This window comes from Mustela nivalis (assembly GCF_964662115.1).
Source record: "Mustela nivalis genome assembly, chromosome: 10".
NCBI classification, from domain to species: domain Eukaryota; kingdom Metazoa; phylum Chordata; class Mammalia; order Carnivora; family Mustelidae; genus Mustela; species Mustela nivalis.
Window position 1 is genome coordinate 47,518,101 of NC_139029.1, and position 26,894 is coordinate 47,544,994.

The 26,894-nt window shown below is 39.9% G+C and overlaps 1 long non-coding RNA gene across 5 annotated transcripts in view; it reads right to left on the minus strand.

Annotated features, from left to right (window-relative positions):
* The window catches only part of LOC309842890, a 256,676-nt gene that overhangs the window by 224,805 nt on the left and 4,977 nt on the right, over nucleotides 1-26,894 (minus strand). For all 5 annotated transcript variants that reach the window (XR_014299824.1, XR_014299825.1, XR_014299826.1 and 2 more), the window contains exon 2: nucleotides 4,717-4,844. This is a non-coding gene — a long non-coding RNA (uncharacterized lncRNA). The remainder of the gene's footprint in view (nucleotides 1-4,716; nucleotides 4,845-26,894) is intronic.

The following is a 26,894-nucleotide window of genomic DNA, read 5'->3' on the forward strand; positions in this document are numbered from 1 at the left end:
TCAAAACACATAAAACAGATCTAAACATGTAGTAAGTGCTCAGTAAATACCAGCTATTATTGGCACTGTGCTGTATATTTCATCGTATTTAATTTTTGCTATAACCCCTCAAGATAAATATATTTATCTTTCACTTAATAGATAAAGAAACTAAATTAGAGCCAGATTTATAATCCAGTTCTGATTCCTTGATTCCAGACTCTGGAATATATGACCATGACACACCATCTGTGAAGATGTAGAGTTCTCAAGGACACATCTCCCTGTCCCTTCACCCTTGCCTCCACCATCTCAGTCCCCTTCCCTGATCCCCTGGCCACTGCATTCATGGTAAGGAGGACAGATGGGTGAGTTGAAATTTCTCCCTTTCCAGGACCCACAGGAAGGGGAATCTGCCCCAGCTCCCTGCCTGGCATGGGCCACGCACTCATGGAGTTTTGACCTTTGTAAATGAGATATTCTGAGGTCAGGGAATGCCTTTGTTTTTAATTTCCATCACAGCCTTCTGGCAAATCCATGAGTATGAGCTCTGAAAATACCACAGGCCTGTGGAAGTGCTGACCTCAGCCTTGGAAATCCTTGTGGATGTAATTACTCAGAGAAAGTGAAGGTGACTGACCATTTACAGTCAGAATCCTAACAAACTAAAGTATTACAGAAACTGTGAAGCCAAAACGCAGGGAGGGCTGGGACCCACAAAGCAAGCTGGACATGGAAACATTTTCCAGAAACCAATTAGGAAAGAACTAAGAAGGTGTTCTCACGGGCTTGACAGGGGCTTGGTCCAGTTTTCCATCCTATTCAGCGATGGAAGCTGAAGAAAATAAAGACAGAGATGAGGAACAAAACCCTTCAAGGCCTGGGAAATGGGTCTGGTGGCAGTGGTTTTCTCAGGAGAAGGGACTGTGTTCACCTTTGCCTGATCTCTGTGGGTCTTCCACAGTGGCCCAAGCACTTCTTGATTCTCTTGAAAATGTATTTTTGATTACTAGGAGGTTCCTTTAAGGAATTATAGAATCCCAAAACCAGAAAAGGGATTGGCCTTTACATAGCACTTCATATGGGTCAGGCATTGTGCATTCACCATATACCCTTCCAGCAACCCTGTAATTACTGTCCTCGCATTACAGATGAGACAGAGTAAGTAGCACCCAGGGTCACAGAGCCTGGATGTGGCATCCCGACTTCCTAACAAGGACTGCTCTTGTCAAGGATCATTCACAGGTCACTGATTCCTTCACGGTCATCTTGTCCAGCCTTCATCACCCTGTGGAGTTCCCCGGACATCATCCCCAGTGGAGGCCTTTTCAGTCTCTACTTGAATATTGGCTACAAAAGGAATCTCACTACTTCCTTTTTTTTTTTTTTTTTTTTTTTTTTACTGTAGTTAAGTACATGCAACATAAAATTTGCCATCTTAACTATCTCAAAACATACAGTTCTGTGGCATTTCATACATTCACAAGATTGGACAACAATTACAACAATCTAGTTGCAGAAAATTTTTATCTCCTGACAAGGAAACCCCATATCCGATAAGCAGTCACTCATTCCCTCTTTCCCACAGCCACTAATCAGCTTTCTGTCTTTATGATCTGCCTGTTCTGGACAATTCATATAAATGAAATCACACCATATGGGGTCTTTGTGTCTGACTTCTTTTACTCCGTATGTTTTCAGGATTCACCCATGTACTAGCCTATATCAATACTTCATTCCTTTTTATAGCTGAATGGTGTTTCAAAATACAGATTTTCCACATCTTATTTATCTGTCAGTTGATGGCCTTTTCTGTTATTTCTATTTTGAGGCTATTGTGAATAGTGGTACTGTGAATATTCTTTTTTTTTTTAAGATTTTATTTATTCATTTGACAGAAATAGATCACAAGAAGGCAGAGAGGCAGGCAGAGAGAGAGAGAGGGAAGCAGACACCCTGCTGAGCAGAAAGCCCGATACGGGACTCGATCCCAGGACCCTGAGATCATGACCTGAGCCGAAGGCAGCGGCTCAACCCACTGAGCCACCCAGGCGCCCCGGTACTGTGAATATTCTTACAGACATTTTTCAAACACTTATTTTCAATTACCTAAGATATATACATAGGAGTAGAATCACTGGTTCATACGGTAATTCTATTTAACTTATTAAGGAGCCCTCAAACTTTTTTCCACAATAGATGCACCATTTTACATTCCCACCAGCAATATATGAAGGTTCCAACTTCTTCACATCTTTAACACCTGCTACTTTCTGTTTTTTTTTTATTTATTTTCAGCATAACAGTATTCATTATTTTTTCACCACACCCAGTGCTCCATGCAATCCGTGCCCTCTATAATACCCACCACCTTTTACCCCAACCTCCCACCCCCCTGCCACTTCAAACCCCTCAGATTCTTTCTGTTGTTTTTAATTAAAACTATCCTAATGGATATGAAGTGGTAATTTATTATGCTTTTGATTACAAATCTCTAATAACTAATGACACTGAGCATTTTCTATGTGCCTGTTATGACCATTTGTTTATCTTCCTGGATAAATGTCTATTTGAGTCTTTCATCCACTTTTTAACTGAACTTTTTGTCATTTTGTGGTTGAGTTGTAAGAATCCTATACATATTATGGATACTACACACTTATCAGGTATATGATTTGCCAGTATTCTTTCTCATGCTGTCTTTTCACTCTTTTGACAGTGTCCTTTGATGAAATAAAGTTTTTGCTTTTGATGAAGTCCAACTTATTTTTTCTTTTTTTTTTTTTTAAGATTTTATTTATTTGACAGAGAGAAATCACAAGTAGATGGAGAGGCAGGCAGAGAGAGAGAGAGAGGGAAGCAGGCTCCCTGCTGAGCAGAGAGCCCGATGCGGGACTCGATCCCAGGACCCTGAGATCATGACCTGAGCCGAAGGCAGCGGCTTAACCCACTGAGCCACCCAGGCGCCCCCAACTTATTTTTTCTTATGTTGCTTATAATTGCAGAGTCATGTCTAAGAAGTTATTGCCAAAGCCAAAGTCATGAAGATTAGTTATATGTTTCCTTTTCATTTTTTTATAGTTTTAACTCTTGTATTTAGGTTTTGAGCTATTTTGAGCTGATTTTATATGTAACATGAGGTAGGGGTCCAACTTCATTCTTTTGTATACAGGTATACAGTATTTGCACCATCAGTTGAAGAGATTATCGTTTCCCCCATTAAATGGTCAGGCATCATTGTCAAAAATCAATTGACCATATGTATACAGATTTATATCTAGACTCTTCTGCATTCTATTCTATTCTATTCTATTCTATTCTATTCTTCATGTGTTTATCCTTAGGCCACCACCACACTGTTCTCATTACTATAACTCACAACTTTTTAAGTCAGCCTATTCAGCCTTCAGATACGCCCCTTCCTTCATCAGAAAATTACTTCTTTTCTTGTGCTGAAATACATCCATGTTGCTGCTAACCTCTGGTTGCAGTTCTGCCCTCTAGAATTTTATCATTACAGCAACATTATCACTAATCTTACTAAGCTCTCATTATTTTCCAGGTTATTTTAGATGTCTTATACCTATAATTTAATCACCTTGTGTCTTCAAACACTATATCTATAATTATTATCCCCAGTTTAGAGATGAGGAAATTATGGTCTGAAGTCGTTAAGTGACTAACCTATTCACAGTTACATAGTAAGTGGCAGGTGTAGGATGCAAACACAGACAGTTCAATACTCCAACCCATTCTCTTAACCTGCAGAGCACTTGAACAACAATTTCCTCGATTGTCTATGGATCAAGCACTGTGATAAAGGCTAGAAGTACAAAGGTAAATAAAGTGCTGTTCCCACCTCCATGGAGTTCAGATTAGTAAAGAAGACACAGGTCAATATATAGAGTGTAATAACGTAAGAACACCAAAGATTGATGTTCTCCCTCAAATGTAGACTTTACTAAGTTCAAAAAATCCTAGACCCTTGCCTCTTACCACTTCATATCTTCCCCTCAATCCAATCTAATCCATGTCCATGGTATCCCTGCTAATATAAATACCCCAATCCTTCAATAGAGATTCTGATTGTCCGGACCACTGATGCTCTCTTGTGCTTCACATGACCCACATTGACCTAGAACATTGAGATGAATTATTCTCTAATATAGAAACTTGACCTCACACAAATGCACTCATAATACCACTCTCAAAAAGATTTCCCCACCCATTTCCCACAGTGCCTGAAATCTTCCATTACAAATTTTTTCCATTGATAAAGATATTTACTCTCCCCAAGATCCAATACCTATGTCTCTAAGGAACTAAGCAAGTAGAAAACTACATTGATTGATGACCTATCATATGTTGGGCATTTTATATAGATCATCATAATTTATCCCCAGAACAACACAGTGGGTAAGCATTATTAGCCCCATTTTACATATGAGAAAACTGAGGCTCAGAACTTAGAGAATAAAGTGGCATAATTAATACGTAAGCCCAGGACTGCCTGATCTAGAGGGAGGAATCCCTTTGACAGCTTCCCTGAAAAGGTTAACATTCAGTTTATGTTTAACCGCTTCCTGGGACTAACAGCTCATAATCCACATTTGACCCAACCCATCACCCAACTTCTCTAATTGTTAGAAAGTGTGTGCTTCGAACAAGTGCAGCATTTCAGAAATGAAATGGGCTGCTTCAGGAGGCAGCATTCTCCCCATCTCAGGACTTTCTTACCTGCCAAAATGTCCTCAGTTTGCTTTGGATGGAGATTCTCGGTCCCTACTTTGCCATCCCATCCCACATGCCACATGCCGAAGATGACATTCCACCACCAGAGCCAATCAGTATCCTTAAATCATCCCCTAAAAGCAAGAAGGACAAACTGATTTAAAAAAAAAAAAAATGTTTATCCTACCACTTTTCCCAAAGGCAAGGGCATTGCAGGCAGTGGAGAGTAAGAGGGAAATTAAACTATAAAGAAATATTTGACAGTGTTTCCTTAATCGTGGTCTATATCTGCTGATCCAGCCAGAAGCAAGAGGGCAGAGGTGATCTTTGCTATGCCACAGTGAATAATGCAATCATATTTTTGATACCAAACTACATTTAACTGCCATATAAATCCTGTCTCCCGCCATACCACACCTCATTATCTCCCAGGAAATGTACAGCTTCTGGAAAGTCAGATGTGGTCAGCCCTGTGCCCCCAAAGCTACAATGGAGACACCAAATGGAGAGTCAGGTATTTGCCACACCAGCAGGCCAGCTTCTGAGCACACACAAGGAGCCCTGCCCATGCACCTTGGGCATTTACATGCTGCAGGTGTTCCACAGAACCTACCTCCTTTCTGGGATTCAGTTTTTCATCTTTGAAATGAGAACAGCGTTATCATTATTCCAATTTTGCCAATGAGAAAGGTCATGCACAGACAAGTCAGAAAACTGCTCAAGGTTTAGCTGATGGAAACGGAGTTCAAACCCAGGCCTGTCCCTTTTCATTCAGAAGCATGTGGGGAGTTGGGTGAGCCTGGTGGTGGGTATAAAGGAAGGCACGTATTGCATGGAGCACTGAGTGTGGTGCATAAACAATGAATCTCGGAACACTGAAAAAATAATAAATTACATAAAATTAAAAATAACAAAAGAAGCATGTTTCTCCAGACATGGAAAAGTTCTAACACTATGGTTCTGTGACACTTTGCTGGGACTATTAAGTTCAAAACCTCTTAGCAATAGCTTCCACCATTCATAGCAATCTTCCTGTCAACATGCTCAGCTGCCGAGACTCCCAGAAGGGGAAAAAAAAATGTGTAAAGTAAGCACAATTATAAAACGTTCAAGCTTAATTTTAGGGAGTGTGGTGGGTTAGTGGAAATGACTAGTATAGAAAAGGACAGACAGTGACCTCTGAGTCTCTTTGGAAGACAAAAAGGGGTTGCCACTCAGCCTGACTCGGGAAAGAGAAAAAATGAGCACATTGGGTCATTTTTGCCTTGTTTCCAGCTACATGAATTAAAAAGCTGAGTCCAGGGTCAATGCATCATTCTTGAGCCAGTGAACAAAATCCTTCTTTGTTCTCCAGTGAAACTTATCTCTGAAGAGCTACACCACTTCCTGTGAGATACAGCCCTGCAGATGGGCCACAGGAGCCCCGCCCGGCTGCACAGCCTTTGCTCAAAGTGCAAGAATGGGCATTTTGTGCTTGCTGGGCTGAAAATGACTACTTGCTCCTCTGATCCCCATTGGGGTTCCCAAGTGGTCAAAACTTCCTGTTTAGAAGAGGAGTGGTGGGCAGTGGATGTATGCAGGATTTTGTTTTGTTCCTTTGTGAATTTGTTTAGCTATTTATAGAGCTAAATCAAAAACCAAAGGGGCAGAGTTTAGCACAGTGTTTTTCAAACTGTATTCCATGGAACCCTTCCAAGGCCTAGATGTAGAGGGTAGGGTGGGTGGGAGCAGCAGGCAGAGCACCAAGTCTTCTGTCTGGCCCCTGCTCCCTCTGCCAACACTACCAACAATAGCAATCAAAATCGTTTTCTACTTCTTGGAGATGCAATGTAGGGGGGTTGGGTAGGAAAAGAATAAATGAAACAAGATGGGATCTGGAGGGAGACAAACCATAAGAGACTCTTATTCTCACAGAACAAACTGAGGGTTGCTGGGGGGAGTGGGGGGAGGGAGAGGTGGTGGGGTTATGGACATTGTGCGGGGAGGTGCTATGGTGAGTGCTGTGAAGTGTGTAAACCTGGCAATTCACAGACCTGTACCCCTGGGGCTAAAAATACATTATATGTTTATTTTAAAATTATTTTTTAAAAAAACAGTTCTACTTCTAACAATCTGGTATAGTGTGCTGAATCCCATTTTATTTCAATAAAGACTTGTATAGCTAAAAAGGTGTTTGCTAATCACAGTTGCTGTAGAAAGGTCCCACAAGACAAGGAAGGATCCCTCCTAAATTCTATTCCCAGATCTGCTAAAGTATAGCTCTGTGACATTGCGTAGTTCATTTCAGCTGCTTTCTCAGTTCCCCCATCTATAGAATGAGGAGTTTCTAACAGTGTATGAGCCCTGAGAGTGAGTACACTACTACACTTTATTATATCTACTGGACTGACTCCAACTGGGTGTGTCCTTTATGTCCAGTCACATTTATAAATACCTATAAACACACATTTAGGGGCAGGTGTTGTCTTAATCCTGGAGAAGCAAAGACAGAAAACAGAAACTCTACCATAAAGGCATTCATAGTCTATAGACAGGGAACTAATTGAATCATCACAGGAAAAGATGAGATGTGTTATGTTCACAAAACGCATAGTAATTTCAAACTGGAATTTTCAAACTCCAGAAAAATTTTCTGAGGGAATTACTAACCTCGAATCAAAGTGGCCTCCGAGACCTAAAATAAACACTCTAATATAAGCACAAAAAGTTATGAAGGAGTAAGGATACATCCAACATAATCAAAGGACAGCTAGAACAGTAGGACCATAGGTGACAATAATTCAGTGGCCAAGATGGAATTCATGTCAGCCATTATAGGGTTGACTATTCAGAAGTTGCTCAGAAGAAGAAGGGCTCTAACTCTAACAGGGCAGAAAGTAAACACTCCTGAACTGCTCTTCGTTACTTTTTCCATTCCAAATGTTAGGGTTCATGGCCTGATTCTTTGCACTTCACAAAACACAACTCTTGCATGTCAGGAGTTGAAATGGTATCTCAGGAGTTCAACTGACGTGATTTAATTAAAAGACCACTTGAAGCAGACACATATGGGTTTCAGCCCAGCCCTACCACCTACTGGCTATGTGGTTCAGGGCAATTTGTTTGACTTTTATGATGCTGTTTTTCCTCATGAGTAATATGAAATAATAATACATATTTTACAGAGTTACTCTGTCACGCTGGTCTGCAGTTTCCTCACACGTAAAATCCAAAGATTATACTAGAGCATCTCTGAGGCTCTTTCAGGCCTTACCATTCTCTACAATTGCTCCTGGAGTTGGGAAACGTGAGCTACAGCTACACTAAATGGATAGCTGGATAATCAAAATGGGGGAGGAGACTATGCAGTTGGAAAAAATAAAATGGCTAAAACTCTTGCAAGTTCCTACATCAAGGCAGAGAATCTATTTTCATACACACACACACACACACACACACACACACACACATACACACACATAGAGGAATATTAGCCAATCTTAAGAAAGAAGGAAATCCTGTCATTTGTGACAATATGGATAAATGTAGCACTATGATAATGAAATAAAACCAACAGAGAAAGACAAATACTGTATAGTATTGCTTACATGTTGAATTTCTTTTAAGTCATATTCATAGAATCAAAGAGTAGAAAACTGATTATCAGGGGCTTATCAGGGTGGGGGAAATAGGGAGAGTTTTTTAAGGTACAAACTTCCACTTAGAAAATAAGGTCTGAAGATCTAATGTATGCGATGTGATTATAGCGGATAACCCTGTATTACATAATTACATAATTGAAATTTGCTGAGAGAGTACTACTTAAATGTTCTCACCAAAAGAGAAAAATAAGGATGAATATGTAAGGGGATGGATGTGTTAATGAACTCAGGGGAGGGGGATAGTTCTTTCACATTGTATATGTATATCAAATCATTACATTATATACTATAAATATTTTCAATTTAATTTATCTATTACATGTCAAGAGACCTGAGGGGAAAAATTCTGAGAAAATCCCTCAAAATAAAGAAAGAAAGAAAGGAAGGAAGAAAAAAAAAGACCAAAAAAAAAAAAAATCTTCTCAGCTTAGTTTCTCTAATTACTCTGGATAGTTTCTAATCTGCCCCTTTATACTTGTCCTCTTCCACCCTTATCTACCTTGCTCTGTGCCCTGGAAGGCTGTCTTGTGTCGAGGACATCAAAAAACTCCTGTGCATTGGCTAAATTTGACCAATAGTAAGCCATGGCAGGAGGAAAGAGAATGAGGGCGACATATTCATTCATCTGGCTCCCTTCCTAAAAGGTCAGGTTGGATTGTCTATATCCCATGACCAAAGTGATCTATTCAACATGACTGTCCCTGTCTGATTACTTATTAACTACTCTTCCCATCATCCCTTTGCCTGAGGGAGACAGCTCTTCCACTCTTAATAGCCTCAGGATACTGGCAGTTTCTCTTGTAGTACTCTTGTTAAAATGCCTTTGTATATAGACCTTCCCTGAATCATCTAACTTAAAATGTGTTGTTCCTTTCTTGTTGGGACACTCAATTACAGACCAGACCACTGAAAGGAGAACTCCACCTTCCCAACACTTGTAGCAAAAGCCTCAGGGGTAAAGCTCCCTGACTTCCATGTCATATATAGCTTTAGTCCTATGATCACCAATAACTATAACCAGAGAAATGAAGTGTTTTGATTAGCCAGACCTGGTTCATGTATCTATTTCTAGAAGTAGGATCATTCTGATTAGAACCAATGGATTGAGATTTTGGGAAACAGAGTTCCCCAGAGGAAAATCTGAATGGGTATGGACTTTAAAGGAGCATTTGGTATCTACAAATCCAGGCAAGTTGCAGATGTTCAGAGTCTCAGCTCACCTATAAGATGGTGACAATACATTGTCTATATTAGATAAATGGACCCAGGCTCTCCTTTAAGTTTTCTTATATCTTTAAAATCTATGGATCTAACACCAGCAATGTACACTGGTACAACTGAACAAATTTAATTCTATTTCCTGTTCTGCTACCAAATATCCACGTGACCTTGGATAAGTCAGCTATCTTTTCTGGGCTTTTATTTCTTTATCTGCAAAATGAAATGGTTGGATTGAATGACCTCTTGTCTATATTCTAGATATAAAATCTCTGTAAATCCATGATTATCTCAGAAATTCCGAGTTGTTTTAAGGTGCTTTGATTATAAATATTATAGAAAAATTCAGTATTACATAAGACTTCACTCACTGGAATAAAAGGCATGTATTGAAAGGATGTGAAAAGACATCCAGTCGAAGGAAAACATTAAGAAAAAACCTCGGGAAACATCAGTAATCATAGCCTTTGGGGGAATGTAAGCATGAGGGTGGTCTCTACACAATGCTTCAAACCTAGTTTTCATTTTCTCACAATCCCACTCAGTATTCAAACTCCCAGGTGTAACATTGCGATTGGATTAGTGGGACCTGCCTTATCTTCTGGCTGGGGGTGGCAGAGCACCTTATCGGCATTTCCACCAGGCCAATACACCATTGAAGAATAGGTCCTCAAAGGTAGAAAGGGTAACCAGTAAGTAGAAACTACTGTTATCCTTTATACAAGTCTGGTAACATCAGGTAACATCTGTTAACACCAAAGCTGGATGTAATTTGCTTTGCTTATTTTTCTAATAGAGTTCTATGTAAATTCTTTTTAAAGTTTTCTTGGAATTATACATGTAGTGACTAAGTCACAGTCCCAGAATCTTAAAAAACAAAACAAAACAAAACAGAAACAAAAACAAAAATAACTCAACTTCCAAAATTCAAATGAATTGGTTAGTTCACCAAAAGATCTAGAGATTAGAAATGATAATTCTAAAATGAGATTCAGGGGCGCCTGGGTGGCTCAGTGGGTTAAAGCCTCTGCCTTCAGCTCAGGTCATGATCCCAGTGTAATGGGATCGCGCCCCGCATCAGGCTCTCTGCTCAGCGGGGAGCCTACTTCCTCCTCTCTCACTGCCTGCCTCTCTGCCTACTTGTGATCTGTCAAATAAATAAATAAAATCTTTAAAAAAATAAAAATAAAATAAAATGAGATTCACTTCCCAGAAACATTGTAAAGCAAAGATCAATGACTTGCTTTTCTTTTCATTAGGCTATTATTTTTTAGCCGTGGGCAAATGTTTATAAAATGAGATATTACTTGAATATATGAATGCAAATTCAAGAACTCCAGTAGAAAAGGTTAATAATTTATAAATGTGCAAAATGAACCAAGATGTTTTTTCAGCCACTCTCAGTGTGTATAGGTACCAAAACCATGTAATTACACAGTAATTATCCAATTCCTAACTTGGGGCTTCAATATCAGCACTGGAAATTATGAATCAGTTATACTTGGAACTGTTGTAAGGCTTTAGAGTGGAATGAAATTATCATGAATTGGAAAGTTGTTGGCATCTTTAAGGAGAATTTAAATATTTAGTGTTGAAATGGACATGTTACAGGGTCTGCATATGCATTAGCAACCCATATCATATATGCATGTGCCTTATATTTATAGTTCTCTGCATGCATAGGAACCTATTCACCTTTCATTCATAAACATTTGCAAAGATTACATCTTTTATTTCAGGTAAAAATTTCATTTTTCTAAATATGCTTAGCTTGGATAATTTAGCTACAGTGTTTCACTAATAAATTAAAATGAGTTTAAAATAGAATGAGTGGGGCACCTGGGTAGCTCTATTGGGTAAGGGTTAAGCATCTGCCTTCAGCTCAGATCATGATCCCAGGGTCCTCGAATCGAGTCCTGCAGTGGGCTCCCCCTGCTCTATAGGGAGACTGCTTCTCCCTCCCCCTGTTCCCACCACTCTCTCTGCTTGTGTGCACTCTCTCTCTGTCGTTAATTAATTAATTAATTAATTAAAATAGAATGAGTTGGGGGGGGAAACTTTGTAAGGAATTGCTAATCTGTTAGTCTTTAAACCCCAGCTCTGAAAGCTGTAGGTACTTAACTAGTTGCCCTACAAAGGTTTCACAGGGCCTGATGTAAGGCTTGGCCCACAAGGTACTCAACAAATGAGTTATGAAGAAGTGATGGATGAAGATCAAAATGGTTCACATGAGCTTTGGGGTAAACGTAAGATTCCTATTCCAAGTAAGAGAACATCAAGATAGGTTTAGAAGATGCCAAAGGAGATCTAAGATCAAGAGGTGTATTTCCAAGCTGTGGTCCATTACAATCCTCACGAGGGCAGTGATATCTGGCATAAGCTGTTTATCATTATAACGAACATTTCACCTGATCTAATATCTTCTCCCAATGGCATGGAAGTGAGATAAGGGTGGAGTAAGGGTGCCAATATAGGATTCTTCTCCAGTGGACTAGACTCACACCTTCATTCTAAAGACACTTCAAATGGAAAGAGAGAAAATAGAGATGAAGAGTTTGAGTTCCTTCAGCTCTCTACTACATCCACAAAGTGGAATCTGTCTACCTTCTCTAAGGGGAGCATAGTCAGCAAGAGTATTTCTTAAAATATTGTCTAAATAGACACTGGTTGCACTGGGACACAAAGATGGGTACTGCATTATTCTCGCTGTCACTGATAGGTGTAGTGTTGAAATTAGAGGAAATTATAGAAGAAGCAGTCACTGGAAGTTGGGACAATGAGGGAGGCTCTGCAGACAAAGTAAATTATTTGCTGGGTACCAAAAAATGAGAGGGCTTATGAAGGAAGACCAAATGGGTAATTGTGCAATTAATGAGAACCATAGACAGAGTTATAAATGGGTACGGACACTGGACACTAAGTAGATCAGTGTAACTCAAGAAACAGATGTAGGAAAGTAATTGGAAAACAAATACTGCATTTTTTCTTTAAGCCAATTATTCTCTATTTTAGTTTTTTATTAAAATAATGTAAGAAACCTAAGGGGGGAGAAAAGACAGTATAGGGGCCTGACCCCTGGAGATTCTGATTTAATTTGGTCTAGGGTAAGGCCAAGTCATGGTTGTTTCATTCTTTTTTTTTTTTTTCCTTTTTAAGCTTTCTAGGTGGTTTTAATGTATAGCCGGGGTTGAAAACCACTCCTTAGACCACCAGTATTATACAAATGGCTTTCAATGCCATTACATGTTTTCAACCGAAGTCACAAGTCACTGGATGTAATCAGATAATATTTTGTAAGCCTCAAACCAACGTCATTCAATTCTTCACATACAGTCTTCACATACAGCAATGAGGCTTATTGTCATTTGCAAGGAGAGGGCACAATAATACGTCAGACATTTGAAAAAATACAGTATTCTGATCCCATGGTCCAGATATTCTGACTCAATGGTCTGAAGTGAAGCTCAACCATCTGAATTTTCTTTTTTTTTTAAGATTTTATTTATTTATTTGTCAGACAGAGATCACAAGTAGGCAGAGAGGCAGGCAGAGAGAGAGGAAGGGAAGCAGGCTCCCCGCTGAGCAGCGAGCCTGATGTGGGGCAATCCCAGGACTCTGGGATCATGACCTGAGCCGAAGGCAGAGGCTTTAACCCACTGAGCCACCCAGGTGCCTCAACCATCTGAATTTTCTAAGTTCTGCCTGCCACTCTAACATTAAGATCTACCTCAGAACAAACAGAACATTGAGTTTCTAACTCCCACCCCGTATCAGACCAATTTAATCAGAATTTCATGATTGGACTGAGTACTAGCTGAGTACTTTATAAAGTTAATTGGTGAGCTTAAAAAATACAGCCAAGGTTGTTTATCAGATAAAATATGGATTCCCCTGTTTTTTATGTTATGGCACACATAGAAATTGACTATTTAAAAAGCATGCTGGGGGGAGGAGCAAGATGGTGTAGGAATAGGAGACCTAAATATCACCATGTCCCAGGAGTTCAGCTAGATAGTTACCAAACCATTCTGAACACCTACAAACTCAACAGGAGATAGAAAATATGAGCAGCAATTCTAGGAACAGAAAAGCGATCACTTTCTGGAAGTTAGGATGTGCAAAGTGAATCTGAGGCAGTATATGGGAAGACCATGGGGGAGGGGCCAGCTCCCAGCAAGCAGTAAAGTAGAGCAGCACAAAATTGGAAGTTTTAGAAGTCTGCTCCACTGAGGGATGTTGCTCCAGAGGCTAAGCAGGGGAGTGGAGCCCTTACAAGGACAGTGTGGTCTCAGAACCCATGGGGTCACAAAAATACCAGCGGTGTCTGAGCAACTATATGCCAGCAAATTTGACAATCTGGAAGAAATGGATACATTCCTAGAGATGTACAAACTACCAAAACTGAACCAGAAAGAAATAGAAAACCTGAACAGACCCATAACCAGTAAGGAGATTGAAACAGTCATCAAAAACCTCCCAACAAACAAGAGCCCAGGGCCAGACGGCTTCCCTGGGGAATTCTACCGAACATTTAAAGAAGAATTAATACCTATTCTTCTGAAACTGTTCTAAAAAACACAAATGGAAGGAAAACTTCCAAACTCATTTTATGAGGCCAGCATGACCTTGATCCCAAAACCGGACAAAGACCCCATCAAAAAACGGAATTACAGACCAATTTCCTTGATGAACACAGATGCAAAAATTCTCACCAAAATACTAGGCAATAAGATCCAACAGTACATTAAAAGGATTATTCACCACAACCAACTGGAGTTTATTCCTGACCTCAGCAATCAGACAACAAAAAGAAATAAAAGGCATCCGAATTGCCAAAGAAGGAGTCAAACTCTCACTCTTTGCAGATGATATGATACTTTATTGAAAAACCCAAAAGACTCCACTCCTAAATGGCTAGAACTTGTACAGGAATTCAATAAAGTGTCAAAATATAAAATCAATGCACAGAAATCCGTTGCATTTCTATACACCAACAGCAAGACAGAAGAAAGAGAAATTAAGGAGTCAATCCCATTTACAATTGCACCCAAAACCATAAAATACCTAGGAATAAACCTGATCAAAGAGGCAAAGAATCTGTACTCAGAAAACGATAAAATACTCATGAAAGAAATTGAGGAAGACACAAATAAATGGAAAAACATTCCATGCTCCTGGATTGGAAGAATAAATATTGTGAAAATGTCTAGAAAATGTCTATGCCACCTAAAATAATCTACACGTTCAATGCAATCCCTATCAAAATACCATCAATTTTTTTCAAAGAAATGGAACAAATAATCCTAAAATTTATATGGAAGCAGAAAAGATCCCAAATTGCCAGAGGAATGTTGAAAAAGAAAAACAAAGTTGGTGGCATCACAATTCCAGACTTCAAGCTCTATTACAAAGCTGTCATCATCAAGACAGTATGGTACTGGCACAAAAACAGACACATAGTTCAATGGAACAGAATAGAGAGCCCAGATATGGTCCCTCACCTCTATGGTCAGCTAATCTTTGACAAAGCAAGAAGGAATGTCCAATGGAAAAAAGACAGTCTCTTCAACAAATGGTGTTGGGAAAATCGGACAGCCACACACAGAAGAATGAAATTGGACCATTTCCTTACACCACACACAAAAATAGACTCAAAATGGATGAAAGACCTCAATGTGAAAAAGGAATCCATCAAAATCCTTGAGGAGAACATGGGCAGCAACCTCTTTGACCTCAACCACAGCAACTTCTTCCTAGAAACATCGCGAAAGGCAAGGGAAGCAAGGGCAAAAATGAACTATTGGGACTTCATCAAGATCAAAAGCTTTTGCACAGCAAAGGAAACAGTTAACAAAACCAAAAGACAACTGACAGAATGGGAGAAGATATTTGCAAATGACATATCAGATAAGGGCTGGTATCCAAAATCTATAAAGAATTTATCAAACTTGATACCCAAAGAACAAATAATCTAATCAAGAAATGGGAAGAAGACATCCAAATGGCCAACAAAAAGTGCTTAACATCACTCTGCATCATGAAAATACAAATCAAAACCACAATAAGATACCACCTCACAGCAGTCAGAATGTCTAAAATTAAGAAGTCAGGAAATGGCAGATGCTGGCGAGGATATGGGGAAAAGGGAACCCTCCTACACTGTTGTTGGGAATGCAAGCTGGTGTAACCACTCTGGAGAACCGTATGGAGGTTCTTCAAAAAGTTGAAAATAGAACTACCCTATGACCTAGTAATCACACAACTGGGTATTTACCCTAAAGATACAAATGTAGTGATCCGAAGGGGCACATGCACCCAAATGTTTATAGCAACAATGTCCACAATAGCAAAACTATGGAAAGAACGTAGATGTCCATCAACAGATGAATGGATAAGCAAGATGTGTTACACACACACACACACACACACACACACACACACACACAATGGAATATTATGCAGCCATCAAAAAAGATATCTTTGTCTTCAAAGGCAAAGGAAACAAAAGTGAAAATGAACTTTTGTGACTTCATCAAAATCAAAAGCTTCTGCACAGCAAAGGAAACAGTCAACAAAACAAAGAGGCAACCCATGGAATGGGAGAAGATATTTGCAAATGATAGTACAGACAAAAGGTTGATATCCAGGATCTATGAAGAACTATAAAGAACGATATAAAGATCTATAAAGAACTCCTCAAACTCAACACACACAAAACAGATAATCATATAAAAATGGGCAGAAAATATGAACAGACACTTCTCCAATGAAGACTTACAAATGACTATCAGACACATGAAAAAATGTTCATCATCACTAGCCATCAGGGAGATTCAAATTAAAACCACATTGAGATACCACCTTACACCAGTTAGAAGGGCCAAAATTCGCAAGACAGGAAAAAACATGTGTTGGAGGGGATGTGGAGAAAGGGGAACCCTCTTACACTGTTGGTGGGAATGCAAGTTGGTGCAGCCACTTTGGAAAACAGTGTGGAGATTCCTCAAGAAATTAAAAATAGGGCTTCCTTATGCCCCTGCAATTGCACTACTGGGTATTTACCCCAAAGATACAGATGTAGTGAAAAGAAGGGCCATCTGCACCCCAATGTTTATAGCAGCAATGGCCATGGTCACCAAACTGTGGAAAGAACCAAGATGCCCTCCAATGGACAAATGGATAAGGAAGATGTGGTCCATATAGACTATAGAGTATTATGCCTCCATCAGAAAGGATGAATACCCAACTTTTGTAGCAACATGGACGGGACTGGAAAAGATTATGCTGAGTGAAATAAGTCAAGCAGAGAGAGTCAATTATCATATGGTTTCACTTATTTGTGGAGCATAACAAATAGCATGGAGGACAAGGGGAGATGGAGAGGAGAAGGGAGTTGAGGGAAATTGGAAGGGGAGGTGAGCCATGAGAGACTATGAACTCTGAAAAACAATCTGAGCAGTTTGAAGGCGCGGGGGGTGGGAGGTTGGGGGACCCAGGTGGTGGGTATTAGAGAGGGCACAGATTGCATGGAGCACTGGGTGTGGTGCAAAAACAATGAATACTGTTACACTGAAAATAAATTTTTAAAAAAATTTTTAAAAAAGATATCTTGCCATTTGCAATGATGTGGATGGAACTAGAAGGTATTATGCTGAGCAAAATAAGTCAATCAGAGAAAAACAATTATCATATGATCTCCCTGATATGAGGAATTTGAGAGGCAAAGTGGAGGGTTTAGGAGGTAGGGAAGAAAAAAATGAAACAAGATGGGATTGGGACGGAAACAAACCATAGGAGACTCTTAATCTCACAAAACAATCTGAGGGTTGCCAGGGGACGGGGGTATGGAGACTGTGGTTGGGTTATGGACATTGGAGAGGGTATGTGCTATGGTGAGTGCTATGAAGTGTGTAAGCCTAACGATTCACAGACCTGTACCCCTGATGCCAATAATACATTATATGTTAATAAAAATTAAATTAAATTAAATTAAAAGACATAGAGCTATCCTATGACCCTGCAATTCCTCTACTGATTATTTGCCCCAAAGATACAGATGTAGTGAAAAGAAGGGCCATCTATACCCCAACGTTCATAGCAGCAATGTCCACAATCGCCAAACTATGGAAAGAGCCAAGATGCCCTTCAACAGAAGAATGGATAAAGAAGGTGTGGTCCGTACATACAATGAAATATTACTTGGCCATCAGAAAAGATGAACACCCAACTTTTGTATCAACATGGACAGGACTGAAGGAGATTATGCTGAGTGAAATACATCAGGCAGAGAAAGTCAATTATCATATGAGTTCACTTATTTGTGGAACATAAGGAATAACATGGAGGACATTAGGAAAAGGAAAGAACAAGTGAATTGGGGGGCATCAGGGGGGGTGATGAACCATGAGAGACTATGGACTCTGAGGAAAAAACTGAGGGTTTTAAAAGGAAGGGGGTGGGGGAATGGGTGAGCCTGGTGGTCGGTATTAAGGAGAACACCAGGCTCACCCATTCCCCCACCTCTCTCACACTGGGCGTGGTACATAAACAATGAATGTTGGAACACTGAAAAAATAAAATTAAATTTAAAAAAACAATAATTTTTTTATGGACATTGAATTTTCAATTTCATATCATTTTCATATGTTATACTATATTAGTCTTCTTTTCACTTTTTTCCAAACATTTAAAAAGAACTATACTTAGCTTGTGGGCCATATAAAAACAGATGGTAAGCTGCAGATCTATCTACAGAGAAAATGTGATCAGGTAATGTAAGACTCTCCAGGCACACTAGGCTATTTTCAGTTACCAGGCTCTCCCTCAGACCTTTGCTGTGCTATTCTTTTGCAGCACAAAACTCCTGCCACCACCCTCCTTCTCAACATCTGTCTTTGTCTGCAACACTTTTTCATTCTTTAAACGAAGTGTCACTGTCACTTCCTGCAGGAAATGCAACCAACCCACCCCTAACCACCAACCCTATAGCCCTTTTTCTGTCCTCCCTGAGCACTCGGTAGGTTCCCATAATAGTGGCTATCACACTGGATTGGGGTGGCTTGCTTACCTGTACTGAGGCCAAGTGTTTTGAAAGCAGTTTCCTGTCTTCATTATAACTGAAAAACTGCTAAGTAACTAGCACAGTGTTTGGAACATAAGAGGAGCTCAATGAATGTTAGAAGGAAAGACAAGTAGAAGGGAGGAAAAGAGGGAGGGAAGAGAGATGAAAGAAGTTCTCAACTATAAATACAGGTTCTGTGATGGGATATGGAAAGGCAGGAGAGTAGGAAAAGAGCATCCACCAAACCATTAAGAGAGATGTGGTAGGAAAAATGCCCAAAGTGCATGTGGAAATTCTATTTCTGCCTCTCATGGGGGGCAGTCCATGATCCTCTATAGAAATGGCTGTCCAGGGGTGCCTGGGTGGCTCAGTGGGTTGAGGCCTCTGCCTTCGGCTCGGGTCATGATCCCAGGGTCCTGGGATCAAGCCCCGCATCGGGCTCTCTGCTCAGCAGGGAGCCTGCTTCCCCCACTCTCTCTCTCTCTCTCTCTCTCTCTCTCTCTGCCTGCCTCTCTGTCTACTTCTGATCTGTCAAGTAAATAAATAAATAAAATCTTTAAAAAAAAAAAAAAAAGAAATGGCTGTCCATTTTGTTGGATCAGTGAACAAGACAGAAATAAGTCTATTGGATTTGTCCCATCAAGATCCAGAGAAAAGGTACCAGCTTAGAGATTTTTGGTGCCCTGTGGGTTTTCAAGTCATTTACATCTTGTTCTCTGCCAGTAGAACATAAAAAGGACAATGTCCCAAAAATCGAGATGCCTTCTCTAAACATGTTATATTCTTATATATACTTTGAAACATTATAACAAATAAAACATCCAATTGAAGGCATAAAGGAAATAGACATTAAAGAGTAGGATTACATGGGGTAGAAGATATCTAAAAGCCTTCTTTCAGTTCTAAACAAATTTACTCTTTATTTTTTTTCTGGTGGATTGCATTTCTACTTCATTTTATTTGGGGATTTTGGGGGGTGTTATTTTTAATATAAATTAAATTTAGTTAACATATAGTATATTATTATCTTCAGAGATAGAATTTAGTGATTCATCAGTTGCATACAATACCCAGTGCTCATTACATCAAGTGCCTTCCTTAATGCCCATCACCCAGTTACCGCATCCCCTCACCTAACTCTCCTCAAGCAACCCTCAGTTTATTCCCTACAGTTAAGAGTCTCCTATGGGGGCGCCTGGGTGGCTCAGTGGGTTAAGCCGCTGCCTTCAGCTCAGGTCATGATCTCAGGGTCCTGGGATCGAGTCCCACATCGGGCTCTCTGCTCAGCAGGGAGCCTGCTTCCCTCTCTCTCTCTGCCTGCCTCTCTGCCTACTTGTGATCTCTGTCTGTCAAATAAATAAATAAAAATCTTTAAAAAAAAAAAAAGAGTCTTCTATGGTTTTCCTCCCTCTCTGTTTTTGTCTTATTTTATTTTTCCTTTCCTTCCCCATTGTTCATGTTTCTTAAATTCCTCATAGTCTTTCTCTGACTGACTTACCTCACTTAGCATAATATCCTCAAGTTCTACACACATGGTTGCAAATGGAAAATATATATATGTTATATATATTATATATATATATCTAGATATATAGACATATACTATAATAGATATATATATGATATATATAATATAGAGAGCTATATATAATGGAATATTACTCAGCCATTAAAAAGAATGAAATCGGGTCATTTGCGAATTTGCTCTTTTTAAAAGATTATCTGAGCTTGGATTTATTCTCCAAAGCTCTCCTTTGAAACAAAGAATGTATCACCTCACACCATAAATGCTTCATATTTGGGTTTTCTTTTTTTCTTTTTTTTTTTTCTTGAATAGATGTCCTATAGGAGAGCTTTTTTGAGATAAAAGTATAGGGACTAAGAAACACCAGTTTTTCACTCCAGTGCTACCCTTTTCTTCCACTTTCTCTCACCCAAATCCTCCTCTCCACTGAAACAGTGCCCTAGGGAGCTGCCAACACATGCTTCTACCAAGACACTGTTTGAAGGTTCAAACAGAAATTTGATTGCATGGGTTCAGAGTTACACTACAAATTTCTCTTTCATTCATTCCCTGACCTCTCATATGTGTCAAAGGTTCCCACAACTGGACAACTTTCCCTGTCCCTTATTATGTCTCAGTGAAAAAGAGTGCTCCTGGATATGCTGTGTAGATTCTGCTCAAATAGGACATCAAGCCTTTACCTGTTCATTTGGGAAACTAATATAACTATAGACTGGGACCCATTAATTCCAGGCCCAAGTCTGCCACTAACTTGGTAGGTGTCCTTACATAAGCTGTTTGATTTCTTTGGTACCAATGGGTCCTCTGGCACACCATCTAGATGCCCTCCAACTAGCAGGAACATTAGAGCCTGACAGCTCTCAGCTGAAAACCCCTCTGGATTTTGTCTTTGGCTGAAATGTCCATCTAGTCAAAAGTCTCTTCTTTTTGCCTGAGATGGCTCACATTCAACAACCAGTCAGTCATTCTGAGTCCAAAGTCTTGGCCCCCTTGCCCAGTTTGGAACAGGTCTGCAAGGCCATTTCAGCTTCTGGATTCCATGTAGGATTACCTAGACCTCTGTGGGGACTGCATGGATTCGTAGCTCCTCCTTTTACTTCTCTGTAGGTATTGATTCTGACATCACCCCAATAAAATTCTTGCACACAAATCTTCACAAGTCTCACGCAAGAATCAAAGTTGGGGGAGACCCTACCTGGGACACTCGTCGTTAGCTTTCCCACTGATCCAATAAGTGGGTTTTGCTAGATGCCTCCATTTCTGTCTGTAAACATGAGTAAAGCACAAGGATGCACTGGCAGGTGTATAATATAATCAGCAGAGGCAGCTATGGCATCTGAATCCAACTGATTACAGAATTCAGGACATAGCTCTTCAAACATTGGGAAACAGGTGATACAGCAGCAATAGAGACACTGAATGTTTGGATCTCTGCATTGGAGGGCTCAGAACTAGCTGCGTAATGACAGGTAATTGTCTCTGTTGGGTCTCATTTTCTTAGTCTATGAAATAAGAAACTTTGTCATCCTCCTTCCCTCTCCTCATGTTAAGTGAATTTATGTGATCTTTGCTTTGAAAGGAAAACAACGTTCATTTTTTGAGAAATCAGTCTCAATCATTCTCTCTTTCACCCAGAACCAAAAGCAGACATTAGGTGCCTAATTATTCATTACTCTATATGGTGCCCTCTGCAGGCCCTTCCCTGGTCTGGGGCTTAGCAGACACCAGCCAGAGAACCACAGCCAAGGCAGCCTCCCTGGATCCATGCAGGAGAAATCTGCCGGAAGGTCATCTACAAATTTACAGGTCCTTGAACTACAGGGGATTAGAAACTAACATATACTGAACACCTTCTAACTTCTTATCATGGGCTTTTGTCCTTTTATGTACCTTAGTTCATTTAATTCTGACAACACTCCCCGATAGTTGGCCATTGCCATCTCCATTTTACAGACCAGCCTGTAGAGGGCATGTGACAATCCAGAGTCAAGCATTGAATGTGGAAGCACCAAAATGAGACCACCACCACAGTTCCATCACACCTCCTCAAGGGCAGGTCCCAAGTCTTTCTTATTTGTATCCTGAGCACCTAAGCCAGTGGCAAGCATGAGTTAGTAGATGCACATTGGCCACATTAATTAATTAAAACCTTCTGACTTCTCCTCCTGCTCTTCTATTACATTATTGCACAATCAGTCTTGCTAATTCACCTCCATATTTTTTTTTTTAATGCCCAACCTTGAGAAAGACAGAAAATCAACACCAAATAACAAAGACATACCTTCTCCCAACATACACAGCGACAACCAGTCATTTGGCCCCTTTGGGATGTAATAACAGGCTAACTAGCCTCCACACTGTCTACTTGCACAAGATTGGCTCACATGGGCTCACCAAGCAAGGGCTCCCATTGATTATTCCTAAAAACCCATTACGCTCTGAAAGCCGTTACACTTTAAGATGGCTTAAATACATCCGCCTTGTCATTTTCAACCATGCCCGCAAAAAGCATCCTAAAGATATTCGATCATTCAATTAGACTAAATGAGGCCAATGTATAAGCTGCTGCCTCAGAGGTTATCATGCTTAATAAAACATACTTTATAAACCCCATGAAGGCTGTAATTAAATTTACAAGCCGCCTTACACACAACTTTAGCAAACGATGTCTGAATGTTGTGCGTGCATGTGTATGTGGGTATGTGTTTTTGTGGGTGCATGTGTGTGTTTTAAGGTCCTGTTCCATAAGGATTATAGCTCCCCTGCTGTTTGGAAAAGATCATTTCACTTGTAACACTAATAACTTGAGCAGGGGAGAAGCTGGCCTGGTGAATGGAATGCACTTCACTGCACATCTTGGCTCAGCTAGAAATCGGAAGCAGATGGTCCTTGCGGCTGGTTTCCCACCCGAGCCCGCTCACTGCCAGCCTGTGGTCTTCAGTGGGCTGCTGCTGGCAGTCTGTGCCTTGAACATAGTAGGACAGTGGCAAAAGAAATCAAATCTTTTTCAATGAGCAGCAAGTTATAATGAAATTTGACAGATCTGACATTCTATACCCAACATCTAGTTAGAATATATTAACCTTTGAGTTTTCTTAGGCGCCTTGCATAGAAGTTGCGAATGTACTTATTAGAGGGTTGTGTTGTATGCGATGTTCCTTCTTTTCTTTTTTAACAGGGGGCAGAGGGTTTAGTCCAATCTTGGGTGGCAGCTGGTTAACAGAAAATGCAGAGAAAGTAAAAGTCAAAGAATTTCTAAGTGGAAATGGTACCAGAACTGCCACTAGGAAGGAAACGAATTTTCTGCAGGGTATGGAGGGTGAGTCTCTGCTGAAAAAAATCATCAATATTTTTCTTGAAAAAAAAAATATATATATATATACACATATATATATATCCTAATTCAAAAATCTGGGCAATCTCTGGGCATATCATTAAAGCGGATGGGGCTGTCTGGACCCCCTGGCATTTTCTTCAATTCTGCCCTTTTCAGCTTTGTAGCATTTGCTTCTGCCATACGGTGAGAAAACCATGCCAGGTGACTTGGGACACTGTTTTTTTGTTTTGTTTTTTTCAGTAACCATGCTCATGCCCAGTCATGATGTGTACCTGTTCAGAAGACTTGGCTACTTTGATCAAGAAGAGTTAATCTGCCACCAAAGATGTTGGCATTTCTCTGGACATTGGAGGAACTAGACTGCCTTTCATTTTGTGTAAATTCTTCTTCTTATTCCAATGCTTCCATGTGAGTACACACTCATTTTCAAGGTTAGACACTGATGTCCTGAACACCATTTTAGGATTTTCCACCTTATTAAGGTTAGAGAAAAGACCTAGGTATTAATAGTAGATAATCCCTCTTCAATACAGGCTTTGAAAAAGAAGTCTTAAGTACCTATTGCCCTAAACCAAACTTCTCTACAGTGTAAGTAAAAGTATACATTTCTAATTTCTGATTTCCAAGAGCCTAGAGATCCAAAGCCAAACATATTTGTTAAGCCCAGCGTCCAAACCTACAAAAGAAATTTTTAAAAATCTTCTGAGAGCTACCTAATTAGAGTAGTTCTGAGAAAACATTTAGATAAATAGACATAGGGTGGACTCTGCTCTTCTTGATTAGTACGTGCCATTAGGCAAGCCTCTTCCTTTTTGACACTGACCTGCAATACTTAAGATAATAATACGAACTGCCTCGGGATTTTGTGAAGGTTAAATGACTTCTCATACCCCAAAGCACCTTAGAAACTCTCTGGCACACAGCAGGTGCTAAGTCCTGTTATTTCCCCTCTTTCATGGTTCAAGAGGCAACATCAGAGTGGAGAAGCTCCAGAGTCTTAATTCCTAGGCTTGAATCCTTCCATCTCTAACTCCTGGACCCTAAATAAGTTGCTTCAACTCTTGGGGCCTGTTTTGTTTTTGTTTGTTTGTTTGTTTGTTTTTTTTTAATTTGTAAATGGGGTTAATATTAGATCTTATATCCTTAAGGACCTACTGAAAATAAAAAGATCTCGGAACAGCCCCTGGCTTTAAAGGGAAGTACTAAATACGTGTTAGCTGTTATTATATGGGGCATTCCAAATCCAGTTACTCTTCTCCTAGAGTTCCAATTTTCCAATGGCTCTAGAAACAAAGCTTTAAAAAAAAGGAGAAAAAAGAAAATTTTACTTGCCTACATTGCAGGAGTTGCTGTTAAATGAGTGAATGAGTGAGTGAGTGAATGAATGGCATATATTCATTAAAGATAAAGGACAATGTAGTGAATTTATGTGAAGCACCAATGAATCACACAGATAAGAAAGGCAACAGAAATTCAAAAGTGTTAGAGATCACTGAGGACTGGGGTCTCAGGAACAGAAGTTGACTTGCAAATGCTGGTGATGCACTAGGAGAAGCAACAGTCTAAGCCAAGGTAAAAGAAAATGCTGTACAAATATGAGAAGAATGCATAGACCGTGCTAGGAGCTGCAACGGGGCAAGGTACAGATTATTAAAAGATTATTAGATTATTAGACTATTATTAGACTCTTAGATCAAAGAAAAGGGACCTAATTCAGCTTCACCAGATAGGATTAGAAGGGAAGGGGAGGAGATTTAACTCAACAGAGGAATAATAAAAATAAAACATCAATACCAAAGCAACAACATAGCTTGAGCACACATTACATATCAGGAGCTACTGACTTCATACAGATTTTTGCTAAATAACCATATCTATCTATCCATCTGTCTATCCACTCAAGTAATTATCTTCATTTTCCCATTTAGGACACAGAGAATCAGAGAGGTTAAGTAAGCTGGGAGTGGTCACACGGTAAGTAAGGCCAGGATATGGACACTTGACTTCAGAAAACCACTCTGACTTCAGCAACCACTCTGCTTACTCTCCAGCCTCTGAAAATCATTAATATACTATTTCATGTTGCCTTTTAGCAACATATGACAAACCCGACCCACTCCTTAGTATTGTACACCTGTTGGCAGGGGAGTCTTTGAAGCCTTTATCCAAGAGCATTGCAGCAAAGATACAGATGGGAATCCCCCCTCCCCCCAGCTCTCCCAGGTTCTTCCCATTCATCAAAAGGGGAGAGTTGATTTGGGGTGCTTTGGCCACAAGAGCCAGAAAGAGTCTGGAAAGTAATTTGCTCTTTGCCAGAGGCCTCATGCTATGAGAAAACAATTCCCTTTCTAATGCGCCCCCACAGTCACTGGACTGTATTCCTCATACCGTGCAGACTGCCCAGCCGTTTAACCCACCACTTGACTTCATTGCTAGAGGATTCCCACTTCTTCTAAATCATGTTCAAAGGAAGTCAGAAAGTCCAAATCCTGATGGGGCTATTTCTTGATGAGGGTCCTATTTTTGCCTCTGATTCATTCACGTGCAGTGGAAAGAAGTATTCAAATGACAAGAGTTAAATTCAAAACATGTAGCCACTTTCTGTTATATTTTTTTTTTTTTCTGACTGAAAGCAAACCATTTAGATGTTTGTTTCCAAAAAGGCATCTGTCAGCAATCAAAGGGGAAAAATGCATAAAGCAAATGCAATTGTTTGGAGTAGCATTTCCTGGATCATGTTAAATGCTTGAATTGCTCCCCATTATGCTCACCAAATAATTTTATTTCCCACAATAATTGCAATATTTAACATGTTTTATTTAATCTTGTTTTAAGGCTATTAACAACGGGCCACACTGTGAAAAGACTGATTGCTGTATGAGAAAGGACAGCATCCACCAGCCTCTTAGAGAACAATGATAAAGTTAAATGCACCTAATTGTTCTGGATTTAAAACACTATTATCCAATAATATTTCTCATTTCTTTGTTCAAAACTACTGTGTCATCTCTTGTGATCTTCCCGGGTATTCCATCATTCACAAAGTAAAATCTGGACTGCAGTTCACCTTCTGCCCCATTCATTCATAAATAATGGGCCTGGACGGGGTGTTGCGAGTTGCAGAAATGCAGCAGCTCAGATAAGAGACACCTCCAACTTCAGAAGCTGCTACAGGACAAACTTACAAATTGTGAAGGCTGTGGGCCCAGGAATCCAAAATGCCCAGGTACCTCCTTGCCCTGGAGAATGCTGAGAAGACCCTAAAGCGAAGAAACTTTGGTTTTGTCTGCTTTTCAGAGGCAAGTAGGAAAAGATGAAATAGGTTCATTCAAATGCAGAATGCCGCTTCATTTCTTTTCTTATTCCCTTTTCCCTTTTTTTCCCCCCCTTGGTTTATGCTAT